General features: G+C 36.7%; 1 protein-coding gene and 8 non-coding genes across 9 annotated transcripts in view; 5 read left to right on the top strand and 4 right to left on the bottom strand.

Moving 5' to 3' along the window:
• LOC141326062 (uncharacterized) overlaps positions 1–25,951 on the top strand; it is a 629,392-nt gene that overhangs the window by 75,244 nt on the left and 528,197 nt on the right. The gene's annotated exons all lie outside the window — the stretch shown is intronic.
• On the top strand, positions 7,730–7,801 carry trnaw-cca (transfer RNA tryptophan (anticodon CCA)). Its single transcript has one exon. It is a non-coding gene; the product is annotated as a tRNA-Trp (tRNA).
• trnay-gua (transfer RNA tyrosine (anticodon GUA)) lies at positions 8,319–8,405 on the bottom strand. Its single transcript is given in 2 exon segments — positions 8,319–8,354; positions 8,369–8,405. It is a non-coding gene; the product is annotated as a tRNA-Tyr (tRNA).
• Positions 9,349–9,420, top strand: trnaw-cca (transfer RNA tryptophan (anticodon CCA)). Its single transcript has one exon. It is a non-coding gene; the product is annotated as a tRNA-Trp (tRNA).
• trnay-gua (transfer RNA tyrosine (anticodon GUA)) lies at positions 9,938–10,024 on the bottom strand. The gene is given in 2 exon segments: positions 9,938–9,973; positions 9,988–10,024. It is a non-coding gene; the product is annotated as a tRNA-Tyr (tRNA).
• Positions 10,576–10,647, top strand: trnaw-cca (transfer RNA tryptophan (anticodon CCA)). Its single transcript has one exon. It is a non-coding gene; the product is annotated as a tRNA-Trp (tRNA).
• On the bottom strand, positions 11,165–11,251 carry trnay-gua (transfer RNA tyrosine (anticodon GUA)). The gene is given in 2 exon segments: positions 11,165–11,200; positions 11,215–11,251. It is a non-coding gene; the product is annotated as a tRNA-Tyr (tRNA).
• Positions 11,817–11,888, top strand: trnaw-cca (transfer RNA tryptophan (anticodon CCA)). The gene has a single exon. It is a non-coding gene; the product is annotated as a tRNA-Trp (tRNA).
• Positions 25,537–25,608, bottom strand: trnaw-cca (transfer RNA tryptophan (anticodon CCA)). Its single transcript has one exon. It is a non-coding gene; the product is annotated as a tRNA-Trp (tRNA).

Here is a 25,951-nt window from a genome sequence, read left to right as displayed (position 1 = left end):
ATTTGTCACAATTAATAATTGTGAAGTAATATTCCTCTTTCTAGTAAAATGCATATAAAGTGGTAAAGTTAGAAAATTGAGAAATAGGACAGAAAAATAGACCAACAGGTGTATTAGTTCAGAGGTTTAAAGGGTTAAATCACTTTAGCTTTGCCCACACACACTTTATTCAACCACTGGATGTTAATGCCCTTGTCAAAAAATCCTATAGGATTTCAATAGGAATTCTCTATAGGATTCCAGTTAGAATTTCTATCATATTTTGGAACCGTTCCTAAAGGATTCCATTAGGAATTGTCTAATAGGATTTTCTTATACAAGCCATAAATATCCTGTAGGATAATTTCTATGGGATTTTAATGGGTTTTCTTTTAAAGCATCTTTCAAAAATTTTGAAGAATCCTAAAAGGTACACTTTTTTATTGTTTATATTAGTTTAGTGTCTTGCAGTTTACTTTAACTCACCTTAATATACATTCAAATAGGAATCCTCTACAAATCCTAAAGGATTCCACTAGGATTCAAATCAGAATTTCTATCATATTTTGGAACCGTTCCTAAAGGATTCCATTAGGAATTGTCTTATAGGATTTTCTTATAGGACAAGACATACATATCCTGTAGGATAGTTTCTACAGGATTTTAAGGAGATCCTGTTTTAAGACTATTCATATCAAATCCTATAGAAATGGTTCCAAAATATGATAGAAAGTCCAATAACAATCCTGTACAAGTTTATCAGAATCCTTTAGGATTTTTTGATAAGCAACAGACAATGAACAACGTCTACATCAAGGCAATGTAAACCACAAACTGCAAGTACTATCTGTTAGCAAAACAAGAAGTGGAAAAGAGCACATTTAGATAAAAAAAAAAAAATTCCCATAAAGACATGAACAAGCATCCAATTTGATACCATAAAAAAATCCTTTAAGAATGATCCTACATAATATTTATTTTTTATAAGAATATTCCTATTGAAATCCTATAGAAATGGTTCCAAAATATGATAGAAATTCCAATAAGAATCCTGTACAAAATTCTTATTTGAATCCTTTAGGATTTTTTGTCAAGACATAAATATTCAGTAGGATGGTTTCTATGGGATTTTTATGGGATCAAATTGGATGCCTGTTCTTTTTGTAATCTAGAAGTGCACTTTTCACTGTTTTTGTTTTACTATCAAATAGTGCTTGCAGTTTGCTGTTTACATCACCTTGTTCACTAACATTGTAAACAACATTGTGAGCTGATTTGTGCAGCACACAGCCTTAGTGCAAACACATACACACACTCTCTCTCTCTCTCTCTCACACACACACACACACACACACACACAGTATGTAGCACTGTCCTTCAATGCAAATACTTCACTGGACCAGGTCTAGACTTGAGTGAGGGAGGTAGATATAAAAATTAGAGGATACCAGAAGTTGGAATGAAAAATAACACTTTACTGTGACAATAAATAAATAAATAAATAAATAACACAACCAAACAAAAGAAACAAAGCACAGTCTAAATTAGTAGTAGTTTAATTTAGCAAATTCACCTGGGCTGGATGATTAGTTAATAATAGTTAGGATTAAATCTAAAATAATTAAATCCTAAATCTAAATGTCTTTTTTCTGTAACGTTAGTAACCACTGATCTATTTTTTTCTTCACAAGAAAAATAACAACATTGTTGTTCTCAAGACAAAGCAAATAGACATCACAACATTATTTCCTTCATTTTTATTAAAACATTTGAAAAGGGAGAAATTAAGACTGCTGTCTTTTATAGTGTTCACTAGCCTAATCACACACCAGTAGCTTCTGCCAACAACGTGCGCTATTTGCACTTAAAGTATAGTGACGCTACACAAAGCCGTAAAGCACAATATTAATTAAAACAGCTACAAATGGTGGCAGAATAGTCACTACTCCAATGTTTTATACAATGGAAATTAGTACCATAAACATATAACGTTATGACTATCGTTTATAATACCAGTTATACAGATTCATAGCTTTTGACACGTAACGTTAACTGCAGACTCCTGTGCTAGTCAGCAGATACAATCAAACACGAGTTCAACAACTCACCAAGACCACCCAAATTTGTTGGTTTAGGATGCAGACCAGATAAATATTACTATTTCATCATTTTTGGCGTCTTTGAAATCAAATTTGAACAAATTAAACACCGCTAATCACTTGCTGCTTTTCCTCTTTGACCGTTATTTTAAAATGATGCGCGCTACAGTTGAAGGCGCGCTACGTTCGGATTCTTTAAAGGGGCCGCACCATTTATAGATGTTCGTGTTTCTGTGAATTCTTTAATATTATGAATTTCAATAAATACATATTATGTGTTTATATTTGTGTGTATTCATATAGGCTGCAATTTATTGTGGGTTACAGGTGCACACAAACATGCAGTGTTACTCTAAAAAAGTAAAATTTAAAAGTAATTAATCAACAAAAAATAAATAAATAAATAAGATCATACAGGACAAAGTGATATTTCATTTAAAAATGACAATAACCAATAAGACTATATGAATCAATAAAAGATTTTACAGGACAAAGTGAAATCCCATTAAATAAAATACTGTCCAATAAGATTCTAAAAATCAAGTAAAATCCTACAGGACAAAGTGAAACTCAATTACAATAAATCGTGATGTCCAATGGGATTCTAAGAATCAAATAAATTCCTACAGGACAAAGTGAAATTCCATTAAAACAAAAAGTAATGTCCAATAGGATTTTAAGAATCAAATAAAATCCTATAGGACAAAGTGAAATTCCATTAGAATAGTTCAGAGTGTCCTAAAGGATTCTAAGAATCCAATAAAATCCTACAGGACAAACTGAAATCCCATTAAAATGAATTGTAATATCCAATAGGATTCTGAGAACCAAATAAAATCCTACAGGACAAAGTGAAATTCCATTAGAATAAATCAGAATGTCCAATAGGATTCTAAGAATCCAATAAAATTCTACAGGACAAAGTGAAATTCCATTAGAATTAATCAGAATGTCCAATTGGATTCTAAGAATCCAATAAAATTCTACAGGACAAAGTGAAATTCCATTAGAATTAATCAGAATGTCAAATAGGATTCTAAGAATCCAATAAAATTCTACAGGACAAAGTGAAATTCCATTAAAATAAATTGTAAAGTCCAATAGGATTCTAAGAATCCACTAAGATCCTATAGGATAAACTGAAATTCCAATAGGATTTTTTGACAAGGGTGCTAACTGCTAACCTTTGAGGCTAATCTTTAGCATAGACTTCAATGTAAAAGCAACAGTTTCGTTAGCTTAGCAATAGCAACACCGTAGAGTTTGTTTATAGTATGACGTCAATGTGCTGCGCGTGCGCAGTTCAGAGTTGCTCCGGAAGTAGGTTAAGACTTCCGAGTCACCATCGTAGCTACGGCAACCAAAACAAACTATAGTGAGCTAAGCACATGAAGCATTACATTGCAAGTTCAGTTAAGCATATTACATGAAATGGCAGCGCATTTCAACACTGTACACATAACAAGACCACTTCTAGTTGGTTTTGCGATGTGGCGCTTTAAACTCTTAGTTCGTTCAGAGTTGGATTTAAACTTTATTTAAGTGGCAGCTTGGCGCTGCAAATGAGGAAACAAAATAATAAATGATCTCGGCGGATCATAAATCTCCGTGCCAGTTTCTCTGAGCACGTAGACACAACAGATTTTATTCGCTGTTGTTTAGAGTTAAACTTTACTTGATCAAGATTTAAAACACTCCCGTTTAAATCGCACTGTTTCACTTAGTGAACAGACACAAACAGGCAAGCATTATTTCTAATGTTTAACCAGGGGAGTCAAATTACATAGTTGCTTTGACAATGGAACACGCATTGACAATTAAACTATGAATAATAAGGCCTTTAAATAGATTGAGGGACACGCTCAAACTATCCTTTATTCGTCGATTTATTTTCCCTTTTAATTACTGCAGTTTAGTTCCGTTCAGCTAACGGTGGCTGAGATATAGCAATTGAATGGCACTGGAACACGCAATGACATTAATTCAACTATAAATAAGGCATTACAGAAAATGAGGGACACGCTCAATTTCGACCTTATTGTACGATCTCAGACCTTAACTTTAAACTCACTTACTACAGTTTAAAAAGTAGAGAGACGTTCTCGAGTTACCGTCCTCTGCATTCACTCTAGGTTTCATTCATTCAAGCGGGCGGCCGCGCTGCTTACGTCACACACACACACGCACATACAGTCTAGACTCAGACGCTCTCATCCACAGAAATAGAAAATATTAAATAACTTGGTTGTGCTTACGATTTAGATTAAACTGCCTGCATTCTCCACCAATATATGTAAGATTGTAAAAGGGATTAATTACACATTTAATTTATAATTTAGCTCAAAGGGAAATCGAATATGATTCAATAGGGAATTTGAACAGAATCGCTGTTTTACGGCTGTTCAAGAGTCGACCTGCGATTCATTCACAAGCCGTAACAGAAACTCTGCGATGGATATTACTATCCAGAATATAGTGAAAACACTATATATTAGCACAGTAGCAAAATCAGCAGTTTAAGACATTAACTTGTAAGCACAAAACACAAGATACTTATCTTTTCTAATAAAAATATGATTTTAATGGATAAACCTAACACATACAAACTAAACTAACATAAAACACACGCATTCACACAGGTTGCAGAAAGAGAAAGTGAGGAAAGAATGAGTTTAAAGGAATGAAAATATGAAGTACCAAGTTAGCAATATGTGCAATTGCTTAGACCTGAACAACCATCAATCACTCAATTAACCCTCGTATTGAGTCTCTCAAAGAGATTATTAAACTTTATATCAAAATGCACCAGTTCAGTAAGATTCTGGAGGTTACTTGCGCGTTGCCTTTGAGAATTCCTTTAGTTGCGTCGCTTCAGGGCTTTCCCGAGGTTGCTGATTGGTTGGTTCTGTGGTCCTTTGTGTGCTTGGGCGTTGGCTGGATATGAGAGTTGCGTGCTGTTGAAGTTGAGGTCAGCGAAGACGTTTAGGTTGGTCGCGGCTTGCACAAACTTAACTAGAAACGAAACTCTCAACGGAAAGAAATAAAAATAAAAAAAAGATTAAAGAAAAAGATAGAAGTGTGGTGATCTCCTCATGTTTCCTTTAGATGAGGAGGCTGGCATTCAGGCCAGGCGGCGTCGAGACGTAAGAGAGCTTATAGTGAAGAGATAAGAGAGAAATTTGAGGGTGTCCTTGAGTTTTTAAACTCAGCCTTTGGACACATCCCAAAATGGTGTCTTGACCAATTAGAACAATGTCCGAAGTCCGGTGGACTGCTGGTTCCTCCTACCAACCATAAATCCCAATGTTATCTTATTAGTCCCGTGATCCCAAATTCCCGCTCTTTGCAGAGATAAATTTGGACATGATTTCTATAACAAGACTATAATACATTTCGCAAAGAATTGAATTACAGGAACATTTTGAGAATGCGATTTCCAACTCAGACATATCAAACATCAATATAAACCATTAAACTATTCAATAGTTATCAAAAGGGACATACACAATGAGTGATTAAAACATAATAGACAAATGTGTGGGTTACATATATGATAGGAAGTTATACATAGAAATGAGGAGTTGCTCCTTAGTTCTTTAGCACATTTTAGGCGCATATGTACATCAATAGACAGTTTTCTGTGCCCTTCTGTGAGGGTCTGTTCTCTAAGCTGGGAGGTCAAAAGTTTAGGGAAGGAATTTCCGTTGTGTCCTGTGTGTGGGGGAAAACCAACCATATCGCTAATGACTTTAATCATGTGATGTTCAAAATGTGCATCTCTTTGACCATTAATCTTGGTTACTTGCTCCAAATTTGACAATCTCCTTATTCGAAGGATTTGATTATGAAGAAGTGTCTTTGTGTTAATTTTGCGAGTTCTTAGTAAGTTAGGTTTGCTTCAGGCTGGCGGTCTGGCGCCAGGCTATCAAACGTCAGATTTATGACGGGCCTCTTGTGGAATGTACGTCTGTAGAAGTGTTCTAACTTCTAATCGACTCTCTTAAATTGTCTGATTCGCGCTGAAATCCTACACTAAGTTTTCATATAAAATCAGGAATCACGAATATGACAAAATAATAATAATAATAATTTTATATATATATATAATTAATTGTATAGCTATAATGCTTAATTTCATTCGTTTCGCTCTGTGGAAATGTAAAGAAAAAATCCTGTTTTTACCTGGAATTCGTTTTTAATCCCTGGTTTTAAACAAGCATATACATGAGATAATTTATTGCTTGAATAAACGTTAAAAAATAGTGCTAAATTTTATATAATTAAGGAAATTAAACAGACCTAGGCATTTGAAAAGACTAATAGTAAAATCTGTCTAATAATTCCAAAAAGAAAGAGAAACATTGGACATTGAATATTCGAGACATTTATTAGGAATACCATTTCTTAACAATAAGATGCTGCATGTGTTTATCCAGTCTAATAGAAGTGTGCGTCTCTCGCTCCCCCAACTTTCCCAACAAAAATCCCACTCCCTCTAGGAAAATACATAAAGCTGACATTACTGAGCTATATGCGTTTAGAAGTAGATTATTAAAATGGTACAATGGCATTGCTCAGTTCAACCGGTTGGGAAATCTGGGATTTTGTCCCGCGTCAGCATTTATTCAACAGTTAATAACGCTCAACATTCAAAAGGTAAATATTATTCAGCCAATAAAGTGTAGGTCTATGTATTTCATAGAAAAGTGTGTCTAGTACTACATAAATTACAAAGGTTTAATTGGCATCTTTATTTCAAACGACCCGACCGAACGCAACCCGAATATCATTAAAAATATTTTTGGATGACTCGTAACCGCGGGTGACCGCGGGCACCCGCTCATTTCGGATCAACCCGCGCATCACTGGTAGAAACCATCCTTGATTTTATCTAAGAACTTTTCTGATTTGATCGTAAGAGCGATTCAGAGAAACGAACGTACACACGAAATCCATGCGTACGCCAGTCATTCGGTTATAAATCACAAATGATCGTGGAATTGTGTGCAGCTGAATGTTCCGCCGTCGAAACGCCCCTGCTTAATTAATTAACATATAAAATGAGCTCATTCCTAAAGCAAAAACTCTGTGACAATGGCAAGTAAAAAGGAGCGCAAGAAATCAAATTATAGTGAGGCTGAACTATCTGCAATACCAGGCATTACCACAAGGAAACGGTCGTACGCCAAGCTGGAATCTGACGTGGAGATAAGTACTTGGCTGAATCCAGATCAGACGGTTGCATGTTCCAATCACATCAGTTGATCTCTTCTTGACATCCATAGTATAAAGTCTACAGCCCTTTACCGTGACTGATTTGCAAATTGAATCAAAGCAATTAAGCAAGGAATGCCAACTTGTTTTCTCGACCTTGTGGCCGCGACAGAGTGCGCCTGACCCCGGATCGGGAGGTTGCGTGTTCCAGTTATGTTGAGGTCAAGCGATCTGTTCTTGACTTTGTGAGTTTAAAGACTAGCTGATTTGCATAGTTTATCAAAGTGCTTAAGCATGAAGCACTAAATAATTTTTCCGCTATCTTGTAGTGCAACGGTAGAGTGTCTGGCTCCAAATCACCTTGAGGTCACCGTATATTTACTGATTTGCATTCTGTGTCAAGGGGGTTAAGCAAAATACATCACCTCTGGGTTCAGGACCTCGTGGCGCAACGGTAGCGCGTCTGACTCCAGATCAGAAGGTTGCGTGTTCAAATCACGTCGGGGTCACGTGATTTCTTGTTGACTTCTAATGTGAAAAGAAGTCCTGTCGTTGTGTGCTGCAGTGGTTTCCAATCCCACCGCTCTGTATGTCTCCCTTATTAAACACACCTGATTAAGATTATTAGCTAGTTAGGAGAGAGCTCCATGAGCTCATCTGGGTGTGTCAGAAAAAGGAGACAGACAAAAATGCAGGGCCGCGTCTTCCAGAGTCATCGTAAGCCTAAGTTGATTGCAACTCTATTGGTTTCAATGCGTCTACGTTGTATTAAGGATTGCAACGCTTTTGGGAAACACAGCCCAGAGCAGGGGGTCCCCAGGATCAGGATTGAAAATCACCAGTGTACTGTGATAGATTTGTATCTTGACCTGTTATTTATATTAAGCCTGAGATCTCATGTAATAACCATTCCTGTCATTGTGTACTGTGACAGATCTGCCTCTTGACGTGTTACTTTTGCATATCTTGCCCTGCAATCTCTGAAGAAATCGTGGAAACATCTACGTGCCGAATTCAAAAGCCAGCTCCTTCGAGCCGGAATCGAACCAACGACCTAAGGATAGCTAACGTATCATCTACAGTCCTCCGCTCTACCAGCTGAGCTATCGAAGGCAGGATGACAAAAGGTGGCTTAAGCAGGAAACACCAGATAGGTTTGTGGTGTCTTGGGGTACAACGGTAGCTTGGCTGAATCCAGATCAGACGGTTGCATGTTCCAATCACATCAGTTGATCTCTTCTTGACATCCATAGTATAAAGTCTACAGCCCTTTACCGTGACTGATTTGCAAATTGAATCAAAGCAATTAAGCAAGGAACGCCAACTTGTTTTCTCTTGACGTGTTACTTTTGCATATCTTGCCCTGCAATCTCTGAAGAAATCGTGGAAACATCTACGTGCCGAATTCAAAAGCCAGCTCCTTCGAGCCGGAATCGAAGCAGCGACCTAAGGATAGCCAATGTATCATCTACAGTCTTACGCTCTACCAGCTGAGCTATCAAAGGCAGGATGACAAAAGGTGGCTTAAGCAGGAAACACCAGATAGGTTTGTGGTGTCTTGGGGTACAACGGTAGCTTGGCTGAATCCAGATCAGACGGTTGCATGTTCCAATCACATCAGCTGATCTCTTCTTGACATCCATAGTATAAAGTCTACAGCCCTTTACCGTGACTGATTTGCAAATTGAATCAAAGCAATTAAGCAAGGAACGCCGACTTGTTTTCTCGACAGAGTGCGCCTGACCCGGGATCGGGAGGTTGCGTGTTCCAATTATGTTGAGGTCAAGCGAACTGTTCTTGACTTTGTGAGTGTAAAGACTAGCGGATTTGCATAGTTTATCAAAGTGCTTAAGCATGAAACACTAAATAATTTTTCCGCTATCTTGTAGTGCAACGGTAGAGTGTCTGGCCCCAAATCACCTTGAGGTCAGACGATCTGTTTTTGATCTCCTGAGTATGAAGTCCAACATCAAGAATGTTCCTTGAGCACCGTATATTTACTGATTTGCATTCTGTGTCAAGGGGGTTAAGCAAAATACATCACCTCTGGGTTCAGGACCTCGTGGCGCAACGGTAGCGCGTCTGACTCCAGATCAGAAGGTTGCGTGTTCAAATCACGTCGGGGTCACGTGATTTCTTGTTGACTTCTAATGTGAAAAGAAGTCCTGTCGTTGTGTGCTGCAGTGGTTTCCAATCCCACCGCTCTGTATGTCTCCCTTATTAAACACACCTGATTAAGATCATTGGCTAGTTAGGAGAGAGCTCCATGAGCTCATCTGGGTGTGTCAGAAAAAGGAGACAGACAAAAATGCAGGGCCGCGTCTTCCAGAGTCATCGTAAGCCTAAGTTGATTGCAACTCTATTGGTTTCAATGCGTCTACGTTGTATTAAGGATTGCAACGCTTTTGGGAAACACAGCCCAGAGCAGGGGGTCCCCAGGATCAGGATTGAAAATCACCAGTGTACTGTGATAGATTTGTATCTTGACCTGTTATTTATATTAAGCCTGAGATCTCATGTAATAACCATTCCTGTCATTGTGTACTGTGACAGATCTGCCTCTTGACGTGTTACTTTTGCATATCTTGCCCTGCAATCTCTGAAGAAATCGTGGAAACATCTACGTGCCGAATTCAAAAGCCAGCTCCTTCGAGCCGGAATCGAACCAGCGACCTAAGGATAGCCAATGTATCATCTACAGTCCTCCGCTCTACCAGCTGAGCTATCGAAGGCAGGATGACAAAAGGTGGCTTAAGCAGGAAACACCAGATAGGTTTGTGGTGTCTTGGGGTACAACGGTAGCTTGGCTGAATCCAGATCAGACAGTTGCATGTTCCAATCACATCAGCTGATCTCTTCTTGACATCCATAGTATAAAGTCTACAGCCCTTTACCGTGACTGATTTGCAAATTGAATCAAAGCAATTAAGCAAGGAACGCCGACTTGTTTTCTCGACAGAGTGCGCCTGACCCGGGATCGGGAGGTTGCGTGTTCCAATTATGTTGAGGTCAAGCGAACTGTTCTCGACTTTGTGAGTGTAAAGACTAGCGGATTTGCATAGTTTATCAAAGTGCTTTAGCATGAAACACTAAATAATTTTTCCGCTATCTTGTAGTGCAACGGTAGAGTGTCTGGCTCCAAATCACCTTGAGGTCAGACGATCTGTTTTTGATCTCCTGAGTATAAAGTCCAACATCAAGAGTGTTCCTTGAGCACCGTATATTTACTGATTTGCATTCTGTGTCAAGGGGGTTAAGCAAAATACATCACCTCTTGGTTCAGGACCTCGTGGCGCAACGGTAGCGCGTCTGACTCCAGATCAGAAGGTTGCGTGTTCAAATCACGTCGGGGTCACGTGATTTCTTGTTGACTTCTAATGTGAAAAGAAGTCCTGTCGTTGTGTGCTGCAGTGGTTTCCAATCCCACCGCTCTCTATGTCTCCCTTATTGAACACACCTGATTAAGATCATTAGCTAGTTAGGAGAGAGCTCCATGAGCTCATCTGGGTGTGTCAGAAAAAGGAGACAGACAAAAATGCAGGGCCGCGTCTTCCAGAGTCATCGTAAGCCTAAGTTGATTGCAACTCTATTGGTTTCAATGCGTCTACGTTGTATTAAGGATTGCAACGCTTTTGGGAAACACAGCCCAGAGCAGGGGGTCCCCAGGATCAGGATTGAAAATCACCAGTGTACTGTGATAGATTTGTATCTTGACCTGTTATTTTTATTAAGCCTGAGATCTCATGTAATAACCATTCCTGTCATTGTGTACTGTGACAGATCTGCCTCTTGACGTGTTACTTTTGCATATCTTGCCCTGCAATCTCTGAAGAAATTGTGGAAACATCTACATGCCGAATTCAAAAGCCAGCTCCTTCGAGCCGGAATCGAACCAGCGACCTAAGGATAGCCAATGTATCATCTACAGTCCTCCGCTCTACCAGCTGAGCTATCGAAGGCAGGATGACAAAAGGTGGCTTAAGCAGGAAACACCAGATAGGTTTGTGGTGTCTTGGGGTACAACGGTAGCTTGGCTGAATCCAGATCAGATGGTTGCATGTTCCAATCACATCAGTTGATCTCTTCTTGACATCCATAGTATAAAGTCTACAGCCCTTTACCGTGACTGATTTGCAAATTGAATCAAAGCAATTAAGCAAGGAACGCCGACTTGTTTTCTCGACCTCGTGGCCGCGACAGAGTGCGCCTGACCCCGGATCGGGAGGTTGCGTGTTCCAATTATGTTGAGGTCAAGCGAACTGTTCTTGACTATGTGAGTGTAAAGACTAGCGGATTTGCATAGTTTATCAAAGTGCTTAAGCATGAAGCACTAAATAATTTTTCCGCTATCTTGTAGTGCAACGGTAGAGTGTCTGGCTCCAAATCACCTTGAGGTCAGACGATCTGTTTTTGATCTCCTGAGTATGAAGTCCAACATCAAGAGTGTTCCTTGAGCACCGTATATTTACTGATTTGAATTCTGTGTCAAGGCGGTTAAGCAAAATACATCACCTCCAGGTTCAGGACCTCGTGGCGCAACGGTAGCGCGTCTGACTCCAGATCAGAAGGTTGCGTGTTCAAATCACGTCGGGGTCACGTGATTTCTTGTTGACTTCTAATGTGAAAAGAAGTCCTGTCTTTGTGTGGTGCAGTGGTTTCCAATCCCACCGCTCTGTATGGCTGCGTCCGAAATCGCCTACTTCTCTACTATATTGTAGGGGAAAGCAGTAGGCAAGCGAATAAGTATGTCCGAATCCTTAGTATTTATAAAAGAGTAGGCGAGAATTAGTAGGCGAATGCACTAATTCTCGTGAGATTCAGGTGTACGTCTACTTAAAGTGCGTCCGAATATGCCTACTTACCTACTATATAGTGGGAAAAAAGAGTATGTGAAGAAAGAAGTACGTTCGAAACCTCAGTATTCATAAAAGAGTAGGCGAGAAATCCCCGGATGTCCTACTGCTTCAGCTCAGATTCTGAAGTCTTTCATCGATGGATAATTTTCAATCCCAGGAGGCCAAAACGTCATCATCGAATGTGATTGAGAACCGCAATGAAGGTGTTTACAAATGTGAGTATTACAAACCAAAACACGGTTCCCTGTCTTAAAAATCATATTTGTTGAGCTACTTTATCGTAAACTGTTGATTTGCATAAGGTGCCAAGATGTTATACAGTAGCCTATGCTATAGTATATTTGTGATTTCGCTGTTAAAACATGTTTTATGACGTATAGCGAACATTAAACTCCAGGAAATACACGTACGTCTTCAAAAGCGGATTTACATAAAACATACATTTTAAAGACATTAATGTCTACTTAACAAATGACAGGAAAATGTTCTAGAGCACATCACAACATGAAACATCTGAGTGAGTGATGGACGCTATGTGAGAACTCACTGTCACTGCTTTACATTAATGTAAGTAATGTAAATAAACACATGTACATATAGTAGGCCTAACTGAACTTCAAACTCATTTCAAACAGAGCTATAACAGAACTTTTCTGATTCTTGATTTATGTGCCTTTGTTGCAGATCTTTTGTGGTGGAGCAGGACCTGAAAGGAAAGGTGACTGCAGCATTTTTGGGGAAAAGTAAAATCCGAAACTTAATATAAAGATTGATCATTTTGTAACTTCCAATACAGAGATCTAATGACATTGTGCTGTTAAAATGACAGCTTTTGTAATATATTTGTGCATCTTTGTATGATCTGAAATGTCTGCAGACTGGTGTGTGCAGTAAGAAAGGAGAAATCCACAGAAGCATCCTGGAAATGGTCTAGTGCCATCGATGAGACCCTCCATCACTCCACCTGCCCTTTGCCTCATCTGGACCAGATGTTGCAGTGGTCTCTTCATCCTCAGTAGAAAAAGACTAAAAGACCAATATGTTTAAATAAAGCTTTGTTCCATGTGTATTTATTTATGTTCATGGTTACTTTTATTATTTTACTAATTTATTCATGTTTCCTGATGTTGTCAGTAAATAAAATATAAGATTTTCATAAGCGTATGCATTTATTCATTACTTCATAGAAAAAAAAAACATTATGCTTGTTTAACTAGAAATATCATTAATTATTATTCAGCATTTATCTTTATTATTGTTGGTAAGTGTTGGAGTGGGCTAGCAATGCAGTCTAAAGTTATTTTAATTTCTAAGTAGTAATACTTACATTTTTAGTAATACAGAATTTATAATTCCATACGAACTCAGGGAAAGACTTAAGTATCTTTAACAAAGAACAATCATGACAGAAAACATAACTATAATAGGTTTGCATACAAAGTACAAGATTATATACAGAAAAAAATATTAAATATATTTGAATATTCATAAAATTGCAATGAATTAAAAATTGCATTTGTTGTTTTTGTTATTTATTTATTATTTATTATTAGAAATTCAGCAAGAAAAAGGAAAACAAATCAGATCTAAGCTACTTTTGCACAATTTTGCCCATTAACATATTCAAGACAACAAATTTGGGGGTTTTAGTCATTTTAGTATTGTTAAAAATATAAAAACTTAAATCAATCCAAAATAAGCAAATTTCATCAACATCAAAATGTTTACCGATAGATGAATTAAATCCGCCGCTCATAACATTTCATGTTGCGCTTGTTATAACGTCATAGGTCACATGATAACGTCAACATGGCGGAACGCATTCATACTCAAGGAGATTTGGCTGTTGAGTAGGTACTCTTTTAGCGCTCGTTAAGTAAGTACTTATTGAAATTAAGTACCTACTCATTGAGTAGGCGATTTCGGACGCAGCCGGTGATATGCTTTATAACAATTGGAGCTCTCAACACTTCAAGATTTCTGCATCTTCATTTTGCACTACATTTAGAAGAAAAGCTGCCTATATATTTCATATTTCAACATGTTTCACTTTATTACACTTGATATGTCTGACAGCATAGTTTGGTAGAAAGCCCAATATTTAAAATGTGTACTTGTGTCATGCTAAGTAACAATAAAAGATTTACTCATCAAAATTAATTTTTAAGACACTTAATAAATTTTGTGAAAAAAGGTTTCTGCACCGAAACATTGCAATTTTGATTTTTAGGTAGAATCTCAAACTCTCACATTTGTAGTTTTTAATATGTTTAGCACATATTATAAAATATATTTAAATATAAGTTTCAGTGAAAAATAACCTTAGGGGTTATCCCGAAGTTTCAACGTCACAACATTAACTTTTTCTATTAACTATTTCATGTGGTGAAGGTACACACAGCTATGAATAAATGATAAAGAAAGCAAACCAATTACATTTAAAAGACTTAGATTTGCAGAAAACACATAGTTTGTGCTTAAAATACTTAATAATAAGCCAAATCAAGGAAAGTAAAAGAGTCAAGCAAGCATCAACATAATATAATATATGAAAGTCTGAAAATATTAAATGCAATTAGACAATGTTAAAAGACTATTCATAGGCATAAATGTAGCCAGATCTTTAATTTGGCTGGTAGTCGATTATGGATAAATTTCACCACGTGCAGTGATTTAACCAAAAATCACTAATTCTTGATACTAATAATAACCCAGCTAGAAATTTTTGGTTCTAAAAATGTTTTAAGAACATTACCAAGCAATGTTCTAGCAATGTTTTTAGCGGGTAGTTTTATTTTTGTTCCCACAACATTCTCTCAAATGATAGGATAACATTCTCTAAAAACATTCTTAAAATGTTCAGTGGTAACATTGTTAGAACATCATTCCCTAACATTCTTACAATGTTTTTAGCGGGTAGTTTTATTTTTGTTCCCAGAACATTCTCTCAAATGATAGGATACATTCTCTAAAAACATTCTTAAAATGTTCAGTGGTAACATTGTTAGAACATCATTCCCTAACATTCTTACAATGTTTTTAGCGGGTAGTTTTATTTTTGTTCCCACAACATTCTCTCAATTGATAGGATAACATTCTCTAAAAACATCCTTAAAATGTTCAGTGGTAACATTTTTAGAACATCATTCCCTAACATTCTTACAATGTTTTTAGCGGGTAGTTTTATTTTTGTTCCCACAACATTCTCTCAATTGATAGGATAACATTCTCTAAAAACATTCTTAAAATGTTCAGTGGTAACATTGTTAGAACATCATTCCCTAACATTCTTACAATGTTTTTAGCGGGTAGTTTTATTTTTGTTCCCACAACATTCTATTGAATGATATGAAAACATTGTCAAAACACATTCTTAAAATGTTCAGAGATAACATTATTAGATCATTCCCTATTCCCTAACGCTCTTTTAATGTTTTTAATGGGTAGGTCTATTTTTATTCTTATAATGTTCTCTTTAAAGACATTACAACATTTTCTAAATGCATTTTTGTAAAAATCAGTGAAAAAAAAGTTACTTTTTTTCATTTATATATATTCTACTATTTTTTTTACAGGATGTTTACTTTTAGTTCTTACAATGTTCTTCAGATTGTTACGATAACATTTTCTGTAAATAAAAAACCTTGAAAAGATCTTGTGATGATCTTCTAAATGTTTATTAATAATAGTGTTAGGACATTATATTTTAACATTATTAAGTTAACAAAATGTTTAGTTATATTTTTGGAATACCATGCACTAACAATATTATAAAGACACCATACACACACAGTCAAAAAAGACAGTTTTTAAAGAGAAGAAATTTAGAACATTATTTATTTTTATTAACATCTTTAAATTAATAACATATATACATTGGTCTGCTCAAGGAACACAACAGTTTTAAATTTTTTTACAAGACACAATCTTAAAAAAAATTACAAAATAAAAAAGCTTCCTTGAAAACTACAGCAGAAAAAAAAAATTTAATCCGAGTTGGACGATTCAATCACTCCCCTCTGGTGCTCCTGCATGGTCCTGACTTTCAGCCAACGGCACTTCACTATTCCCCTGAATAGACAATAATAATAATAATAATAACATTTAAAAATTGTAAATATATGAAGGTACACACACACACATCATGGGTAAAAGACATACAAAAAAAATTTCTTTGGTTTGTTAATTTTTGCTTAATTTGTTTAAAAGTTCTATCATTCTATCTCTTCTTTTATTTTATAAAACACTATGTATCTGTCAGGATTATGTCTGTGTCTTGTCCTGTTCTGTTCTGTTTCCCAAGTGTTTTTCCCCCATGTTTCTAGTTCTATGGTTTAGTCCTTGTCTCCCCCTTTAGTTCAGTCTCATTTAGTCTAATCTTGCCCATATTTGTATTTCCCCCTCGTTATCTTGTTAGCTTGTTTGTGACCACGCCCCCGTTTCAGTGTATTTAAGAGTCTGTGTGTGCACTCCCCATTTGTCCGTCAATGCTAACTGTTACCTCTGTTTACTTGTGTACATGTGCTCACCTTATACTCCCGGTTTTGTTTTGTTTGTATTAGTTACTGTGTTTTATTTAATAAATCTTTATTCGTTTTTCTACTCCGGTTCTCCTCATCATTGTCCCTCTCCACAACCCCGCCTGGATCGTGACAGTATAAAACTAATAAAAACAGACCTTTATACAGTGATGCATTATTATTAAGACAATAAGTGTTTAAAGTTGATTCTACAGCTAAGATATCGCATCGGCTATATATCATCAAAATAAGAACAATTTACACATATCCATTCCGTTCAAAAGTTTTCACCCTCTAACTCTTAATGCATTATTTCTTCTTCTGGAGCATCACTGAGTGTTTGAATCTTCTGTAATAGTTGCATATGAGTCCCTCAACTGTCCTCAGTGTGAAAAGATAAATCTCAAAATGATACAGTCATTTTTGGAAAGGGTTCAAATACACAAAAATGCTGAAAACCCAATGAATTTGTGGAACCTAAAGGATTTTTCTGAAGAACAGCAGGCAGTTGAACTGTTCAGGACAAACAAGGGACTCATGAAAAACCATCACAAAACATGAAAACAGTCGTGGCTCATCCAGGAAGCGACACACAGTTTTAACATTCAAGGGTGTGTAAACTTTTGAACAGGGTCATTTGTATAAATTCAGTTCCTATTTGTCTTGTGAAGTATATATAAACATCTGTTGTGTGAAATAGCTTTTTAAGGACAGTATTAATTAAAAAATAACAAAGTTTTCATGATCCCTTTTATTTACCTAAAATTACTAACACATATTCTGGAAGGTGTATGTAAACTTTGGCTTCAACTGTACCTATATCAATGTAATAAAAACGTGCCAGAGTTCACATATTGACGTTTTATAATAAACACTTCATACATATACAGGTCCTTTTCAAATAATAAGCATATTGTGATAAAGTTCATTATTTTCTGTAATGTACTGATAAACATTAGACTTTCATATATTTTAGATTCATTACACAACAACTGAAGTAGTTCAAGCCTTTTATTGTTTTAATATTGATGATTTTGGCATACAGCTCATGAAAACCCAAAATTTCAAAAAATCTAAAAAAATCTAAAAACATTTAGCATATTTCATCCGACCAGTAAAAGAAAAGTGTTTTTAATACAAAAAAAGTCAACCTTCAAATAATTATGTTCAGTTATGCACTCAATACTTGGTCGGGAATCCTTTTGCAGAAATGACTGCTTCAATGCGGCGTGGCATGGAGGCAATCAGCCTGTGGCACCGCTGAGGTGTTATGGAGGCCCAGGATGCTTCGATAGCGGCCTTAAGCTCATCCAGAGTGTTGGGTCTTGCGTCTCTCAACTTTCTCTTCACAATATCCCACAGATTCTCTATGGGGTTCAGGTCAGGAGAGTTGGCAGGCCAATTGAGCACAGTAATACCATGGTCAGTAAACCATTTACCAGTGGTTTTGGCACTGTGAGCAGGTGCCAGGTCGTGCTGAAAAATGAAATCTTCATCTCCATAAAGCTTTTCAGCAGATGGAAGCATGAAGTGCTCCAAAATCTCCTGATAGCTAGCTGCATTGACCCTGCCCTTGATAAAACCCAGTGGACCAACACCAGCAGCTGACATGGCACCCCAGACCATCACTGACTGTGGGTACTTGACACTGGACTTCAGGCATTTTGGCATTTCCCTCTCCCCAGTCTTCCTCCAGACTCTGGCACCTTGATTTCCGAATGACATGCAAAATTTGAGCAACAGTCCAGTGCTGATTCTCTGTAGCCCAGGTCAGGCGCTTCTGCCGCTGTTTCTGGTTCAAAAGTGGCTTGACCTGGGGAATGCGGCACCTGTAGCCCATTTCCTACACACGCCTGTACACGGTGGCTCTGGATGTTTCTACTCCAGACTCAGTCCACTGCTTCCGCAGGTCCCCCAAGGTCTGGAATCGGTCCTTCTCCACAATCTTCCTCAGGGTCCGGTCACCTCTTCTCGTTGTGCAGCGTTTTCTGCCACACTTTTTCCTTCCCACAGACTTCCCACTGAGGTGCCTTGATACAGCACTCTGGGAACAGCCTATTCGTTCAGAAATTTCTTTCTGTGTCTTACCCTCTTGCTTGAGGGTGTCAATGATGGCCTTCTGGACAGCAGTCAGGTCGGCAGTCTTACCCATGATTGCGGTTTTGAGTAATGAGCCAGGCTGGGAGTTTTTAAAAGCCTCAGGAATCTTTTGCAGGTGTTTAGAGTTAATTAGTTGATTCAGATGATTAGGTTAATAGCTTGTTTAGAGAACCTTTTCATGATATGCTAATTTTTTGAGATAGGAATTTTGGGTTTTCATGAGCTGTATGCCCAAAATCATCAATATTAAAACAATAAAAGGCTTGAACTACTTCAGTTGTGTGTAATGAATCTAAAATATATGAAAGTCTAATGTTTATCAGTACATTACAGAAAATAATGAACTTTATCACAATATGCTAATTTTTGGATAAGGACCTGTATATGTAACATGTTTTGTGTTTAGATCTACATATTCAGAAATAAGGCTAAATGTTCTAAAACTGTTTATTTACATCTTGATTTTTATATCAATATGTTTGGTGAATTAATCCAGAAACACATTTTATGCTAATTAAAAGTCTCTTCCCATTTTAACAACAATCATTCGGTAAAGCTTATCTAGAATATATTTTATTTGAATACGACTTTTGGAAAGTGTAAGACTGACTTATCTTTACTCAAACCATGAGCTAATGCTGTATTCAAGACATAACTAAAGAAGTGATGGAAAGTGTTTCCGTGATTTGTAACATGTTGTCACTGATGGATTTGCTGGTGTTTTTACTATCTGCATTTGTTGTAGTATGGTAAGCTCTCGGCCGCTGTATTTGGGTGTTTTAGAGGAGGCACAGTTTTGGAGAGTGCTCTGAAGGATGGCAGGTCTTGTGTTTTAAACAAGGGGGGGGGGGGGTACATCGATCGCGGGTTCATACAGTATAATACATTCTGTTTACAAGAGCAACAAGATTTGAAGCTCATGGCAGACGCCCAAGAGATTCGCGCTGTGATTGGCTAAATGTTACTTCACTCAAATCTAAGTAACAAATCAGAGACCAGGGGCGGAAATATTGGCGCTAGGTCAAAAAAAAGTGCGGGGGACAGAATCACCTGTTTCTAAAAACGTCGCCAGGCATTTACATCAGTAATGCGCGGGTTGATCCAAAATCCAAAACAGTTACCCGCAGTTACGAGTCATCCAAAATAATGGTTGTTTGAAATAAAGATGACAATTAAACCTTTGTAGTTTGTATAGTACTAGACTATTTCTATGAAATACATAGACCTACACTTTATTAGCTGAATAATATTTACCTTTTGAATGTTGACTAAAGAATATTAACTGTTGAATAAATGCTGACGCGGGACAAAATGCCCGATTTCCCAACACGTTGAACTGATCAATGCCATTGTACCATTTTAATAGGCTACTTTTAAACGCATATAGTAATGTCAGTTTTATGTATTTTCTGAGAGGGGGTGGGATTTTTGTTGGAAAAGTCGCAGGAGAGACGCACACTTCGATTAGACTGATAAACACATGCAGCATCTTAAATTGTTAAGAAAATGGTATTCCTAATAAATGTCTCGAATATTTTGATTATGTCCAATGCTTCTCTTTCTTTTTGGAATTATTAGACACATTTCACTATGTCTTTTCAAATGCCTAGGTCTGTTTAATTTCCTTAATTATAAAATTTCTAGCACTATTTTAAACGTTTATTCAAGCAATAACATATAAATGATCTCATGTATATGCTTGTTTAAAACCAGGGATTAAAAACGAATTCCAAGTAAAAACTGTATTTTTTCTTTACATTTCCAGAGAGCGAAACGAACGAAATTAAACATTACTTAATAAATTCAAGGCACTATAATTTCCTTATTCATTTGATACAACTATTATAGCTATACAATTAATATATATAAAATAATATTATTTTGTCATATTCATAATTCCTGAATTTATCTATAAAAACTTCGTTTTGAATTGCATTCATTATGTTTGTATAAGAAAATTCGTTAACCTAGCCTATTAAGTTGATTTAATATTCTTGATAATTTTGAAAAGAAGTTAAAAGTTAAGAAAAAAGGAATAAGCTTGTAGTCATATATATATATATATATATATAGGCCTATATATATATATATATATTATTTATGGCTATAGGCTAATCTTTTTCTAAACACTTATTACACTGTAGATCGAAATAAAATAATTCTTGATCATATTTAATCGTGTAGAATCACTGACATAAAGGAAAGACAAAATAAATCACAACAAGAACAATCTGTATTTTTCTTTTAATCAAGAACATTTATTTTGACAAAATTACCTAATTAATGCCAAATGATGTTTGACAGTGAACGCATCTCCACCGCATATAGCCGCATATAATCGCTGGTGTCAGTCGCAAATATTAGACAGGAAGCGGGTCGGGTACAATAGTTTCTTTCTTTCTTTCTTTTTTTTTTTTTTTTGCGGTCCGAGTTGCGTTAGTTGAAAACGTCGGTCGGATTAGGGTTGTTTATACATTGACCCGCGCATCACTGATTTACATTAGTTAACAACATTTATTGTGATCTTAAAATTATATTTAAAGGAAAATAAAATTTCACTCCTCAGGGGCCCTCCCCCCACTTGGGGCCCTGGTAATTTAGTCCCCCTTTTCACCCAACTACGACGTCCCTGGAATTGTAGCCATTTCGACCACTGGATGTATTACTCTCCATTATACATAAATTAATTTATCTTCTAGGTTCTACAGTAAAGTATTACTTTAGAAATCCATGCGTATTCTTTAAAACAAGTTGTGCACTATATAGTATATCAATAATAAACCTGTTCGTATGAGCGGAGCAGCGGTGGAAGGCGCTTGCTGATGCCTCGAAGTCATGGCTGTCTGTAGTATCCTTAGGCTTTCAAGGAGTTCACTGTTTTTCTCTGGGTTATCTTGACCGATTCTTTGGACATTGTTAAGCAATGAGTCAATCACACTCAAATGATAAGAATTACAGTTTCCACGATGAAAATTGCGTTTGATTGATAAAACTTTTCTTCTCACTGCATTGACTACGGCTAGTGCTTCCATTTCGTAAATGGGTATTCAACGTAAAAGACGATATTCCGCCTTCTACTGGACTGGACGGTTTAGTTAAAAACTCAGCACGCAGTCTACACATAGTATTTCCGGTAAAATCGAGGGCTCAAAAATTTATCCAGTAAAAAAAAAAAAAAAAAAAAAAGGCGACATTTTATGAATCTGTGTTTTAAATTAATCTTTCATTTATGACAGGGTTGGGCTCCCACCTACTGGCGGTTTTAGACAGCCATGATTCCAGGACAATAGCATACTCAGCAAAATATATCTCTTAATTGCTTATCGATTAAACATAATATCGCAAATGTATTTCCCAATGTTTGACTAAAATAATAATAATGATAATAACAACAACACATTTTATCAACTAGTGTCAACTAGCCTATTAGCCTATATATGTAGCTCAAAAATTTGCATGCATGTTACAGTGCATAATAAACACCAAAATTATATGAAATTTTATCTGGTAAACTTGATCATACCAGACATTTTGACCGACATTAACTTTTTTAGAGTAAATGTTCACTCTAAAAAAGTTAATGTCGGTCAAAATGTCTGGTATGTGTGCTGGTTCGATTCCGGCTCGAAGGAGCTGGCTTTTGAATTCGGCACGTAGATGTTTCCATGATTTCTTCAGAGATTGCAGGGCAAGATATGCAAAAGTAACACGTCAAGAGGCAGATCTGTCACAGTACACTATGGCTGCGTTCGAAACCGCATACTCAATGTGTAGGTACTTAATTTCAATAAGTACTTACTTAACGAGCGCTAAAAGAGTACGTACTCTACAGCCAAATCTCGTTGAGTATGGATGTGATCTGCACGTCTTCCGCCATGTTGACGTTATCATGTGACCAACGACGTTATAACAAGTGCAACAACTTAACATATAGCGAGGTTTAATTCATCTTTCTATAAATATTTTGATATTGATGAAATTTGTTCATTTTGTGGTCATGTTGAAGAAACAGCTGTTCTTTTATTGTGATTGTAGTAGATACGTTTTGGGTTCATTTAGGTTTTTGTATTTTTTAATTCTTAAAGAAATAATTTTTGTCAGGAAAACCCAAATTCTTTATTTTTTGAATAAGTTATTTCTGTTGTTTTGTATTCAAAATTGTTTATCCATACGCAAAGCTAGCTTAAATTCTTGTTAAATTTCTCTTTTCATCCCTGAGGCTTATCAATAACAAAAACAAATCCAATTTTTGATAAACGATGATGTGAATATTTTGATTATTCAGAGATATTTAATCATATTTCCCTGTGTATATAATTGCATACTATGATGTAAGCAAGCCTAATAGTTATGTTTTTAGTTTTTCTCATTATGATTGTTCATTGTTAAAGATAAACACCATCTTACCCTGAGCCTGTAATTGTAAGTTAGGTAGTATTAGTAATAAAATGAAAATAAGCACAACAGGTGCTCAAACACCTCATAGCATCAGTAACACAACAACCCCACCTAGTACATCTTCCTCCATGTTTGCAATATCTGCACAAAGGAGACGTGGATCAGCTGCTTGAAGATCTTGTGTTTGGAGGTGTTTTTTGAGGATTTTACACTCAAAAAATGTAAGTATTACTGCTTAGAAATTAAGATTACCTCAGAATGCACTGATCAATAATAATGATAAATGCTGACCTATAATTAATTATATTTTTTAGTAAAACAAGCATGTTTTTTTTTTTAATCAAGTAATTAATTAATGCATATGTTAATGAAACTTATATTTTATTTACTGATAACAACATGGATATATGAGTAAAATAATAAAATAACCATGAACATAAATAAAGACACATGGAACAAAGCTTTATTCAGACATATTGGTATTTTAGTCTTTCTCTAGATGCTCTCGCCGGCTCTTTGGTCTCTGAGGATGAAGAGACCACAGCAACATCTGGTCCAGATGAGACAAAGAGCAGGTGGAGTGATGGAGGGTCTCATCGATGGCACTTGACCATTTACAGGATGCTGCTGTGGATTTCTCTTTTCTCACTGCACACACCAGTCTGCAGCAGACATTTCAGATCATACAAAGATGCACAAATACAATACAAAAGTTGTCATTTTAACAGCACAATTTCATTAGATCTCTGTATTAGAAGTAACAAAATTACCAAACTTTATATTAAGTTACAGATTTAACTTTTTTTCCCCACAAATGCTGCTGTCACCTTTCCTTTCAGGTCCTGCTCCACCGCAAAATACCTGCAACAAAGGCACAGAAATCTAGAATCAGAAAAGTGCTTAAAGTTTTTTTTATTTTAAAAAAAACTGCAACTTTAGGTTTAAATAGATGTCTGTAGTGTACTCACTCAAAGCCTTTGATGGCAGCACTGCTTCATCAGTCACTCTTCACCAGACAAACATACTTGTCTCATCTGTCCCTGTAACATCCACACAAGATTCAGTTCCCTCTGATTTGTGCATGAGCTCAATACTACATTTATGAGGTAGCTGTTGTGTTAATTGGCTTTTTATCCAATACAAATGCTCCTGAATATATCAACAGTACTATTAAACAAATGAAATAGATAACTCATGTTTACTTGTTTACTAACTATATTTTTATTTACATTACATTAATCTAAAGCAGTGTTGACAACAGAGAATTCTACATAAACTCACATAACGTCCATCACTCATTTAGATGTCTGTTTCGTGTTGTGCTGTGCTCATTTAATTCTCTCAGAACATGTTCCTTTCAGTTGTTAAACATTTAGTAATCATCTTTAAGATGCTACGGTCGCTATACGTAATAAAACGTGTTTTACAGCGAAATCACAAATATACTTTAACGTTACACGTATTGACACCTTATGCAAATCAGCAGTTTACGATACAGTAGCTCAACAAATACGATTTTAAGACAGGGAACCGTGTTTTGGTTTGTAATACTCACATTTGTAAACACTCTCGTTGCGGTTCCCAATCACGTTCGATGATGACGTTTTAGCCTCCTGTGGCCTCCTGGGATTGAAAAGTGTGCATCAGATGAACACTTCAGAATCTGGGCTGAAGCAGTAGGACATCCGGGGATTTCTCGGCTACTCTTTTATGAATACTGAGGTTTCGAACGTACTTCTTTCTTCACGTACTCTTTTTTCCTACTATATAGTAGGTAAGTAGGCATATTCGAACGCACTTTAAGTAGACGTTCGTCCGAATCTTGCGAGAATTAGTGCACTCGCCTACTGATTCTCGCCTACTCTTTTATGAATACTGAACATTCAAACATACTTTTTTGCTCGCCTACTGCTTTTTGCCTACTATATAGTATGGAAGTATGCGGTTTCGAACGCAGCCAATGACAGGAATGGTTATTACATGAGATCTCAGGCTTAATAAAAATAACAGGTCAAGATACAAATCTATCACAGTACACTGGTGATTTTCAATCCTGATCCTGGGGACCCCCTGCTCTGGGCTGTGTTTCCCAAAAGCATTGCAATCCTTCATACAACGTAGACGCATTGAAACCAATAGAGTTGCAATCAACTTAGGCTTACGATGACTCTGGAAGATGCGGCCCTGCATTTTTGTCTGTCTCCTTTTTCTGACACACCCAGATGAGCTCATGGAGCTCTCTCCTAACTAGCTAATGATCTTAATCAGGTGTGTTTAATAAGGGAGACATACAGAGCAGTGGGATTGGAAACCACTGCAGCACACAACGACAGGACTTCTTTTCACATTAGAAGTCAACAAGAAATCACGTGACCCCGACGTGATTTGAACACGCAACCTTCTGATCTGGAGTCAGACGCGCTACCGTTGCGCCACGAGGTCCTGAACCCAGAGGTGATGTATTTTGCTTAACCCCCTTGACACAGAATGCAACTCAGTAAATATACGGTGCTCAAGGAACACTCTTGATGTTGGACTTTATACTCAGGAGATCAAAAACAGATCGTCTGACCTCAAGGTGATTTGGAGCCAGACACTCTACCGTTGCACTACAAGATAGCGGAAAAATTATTTAGTGTTTCATGCTAAAGCACTTTGATAAACTATGCAAATCCGCTAGTCTTTACACTCACAAAGTCAAGAACAGTTCGCTTGACCTCAACTTAATTGGAACACGCAGCCTCCCGATCCGGGGTCAGGCGCACTCTGTCGCGGCCACGAGGTC

Source organism: Garra rufa, chromosome 2, assembly GCF_049309525.1.
Source record: "Garra rufa chromosome 2, GarRuf1.0, whole genome shotgun sequence".
In the NCBI taxonomy this organism is placed as follows: domain Eukaryota; kingdom Metazoa; phylum Chordata; class Actinopteri; order Cypriniformes; family Cyprinidae; genus Garra; species Garra rufa.
Note: the sequence above shows the minus strand (reverse complement) of the source record. Positions and strands in the feature narration are given on the sequence as shown.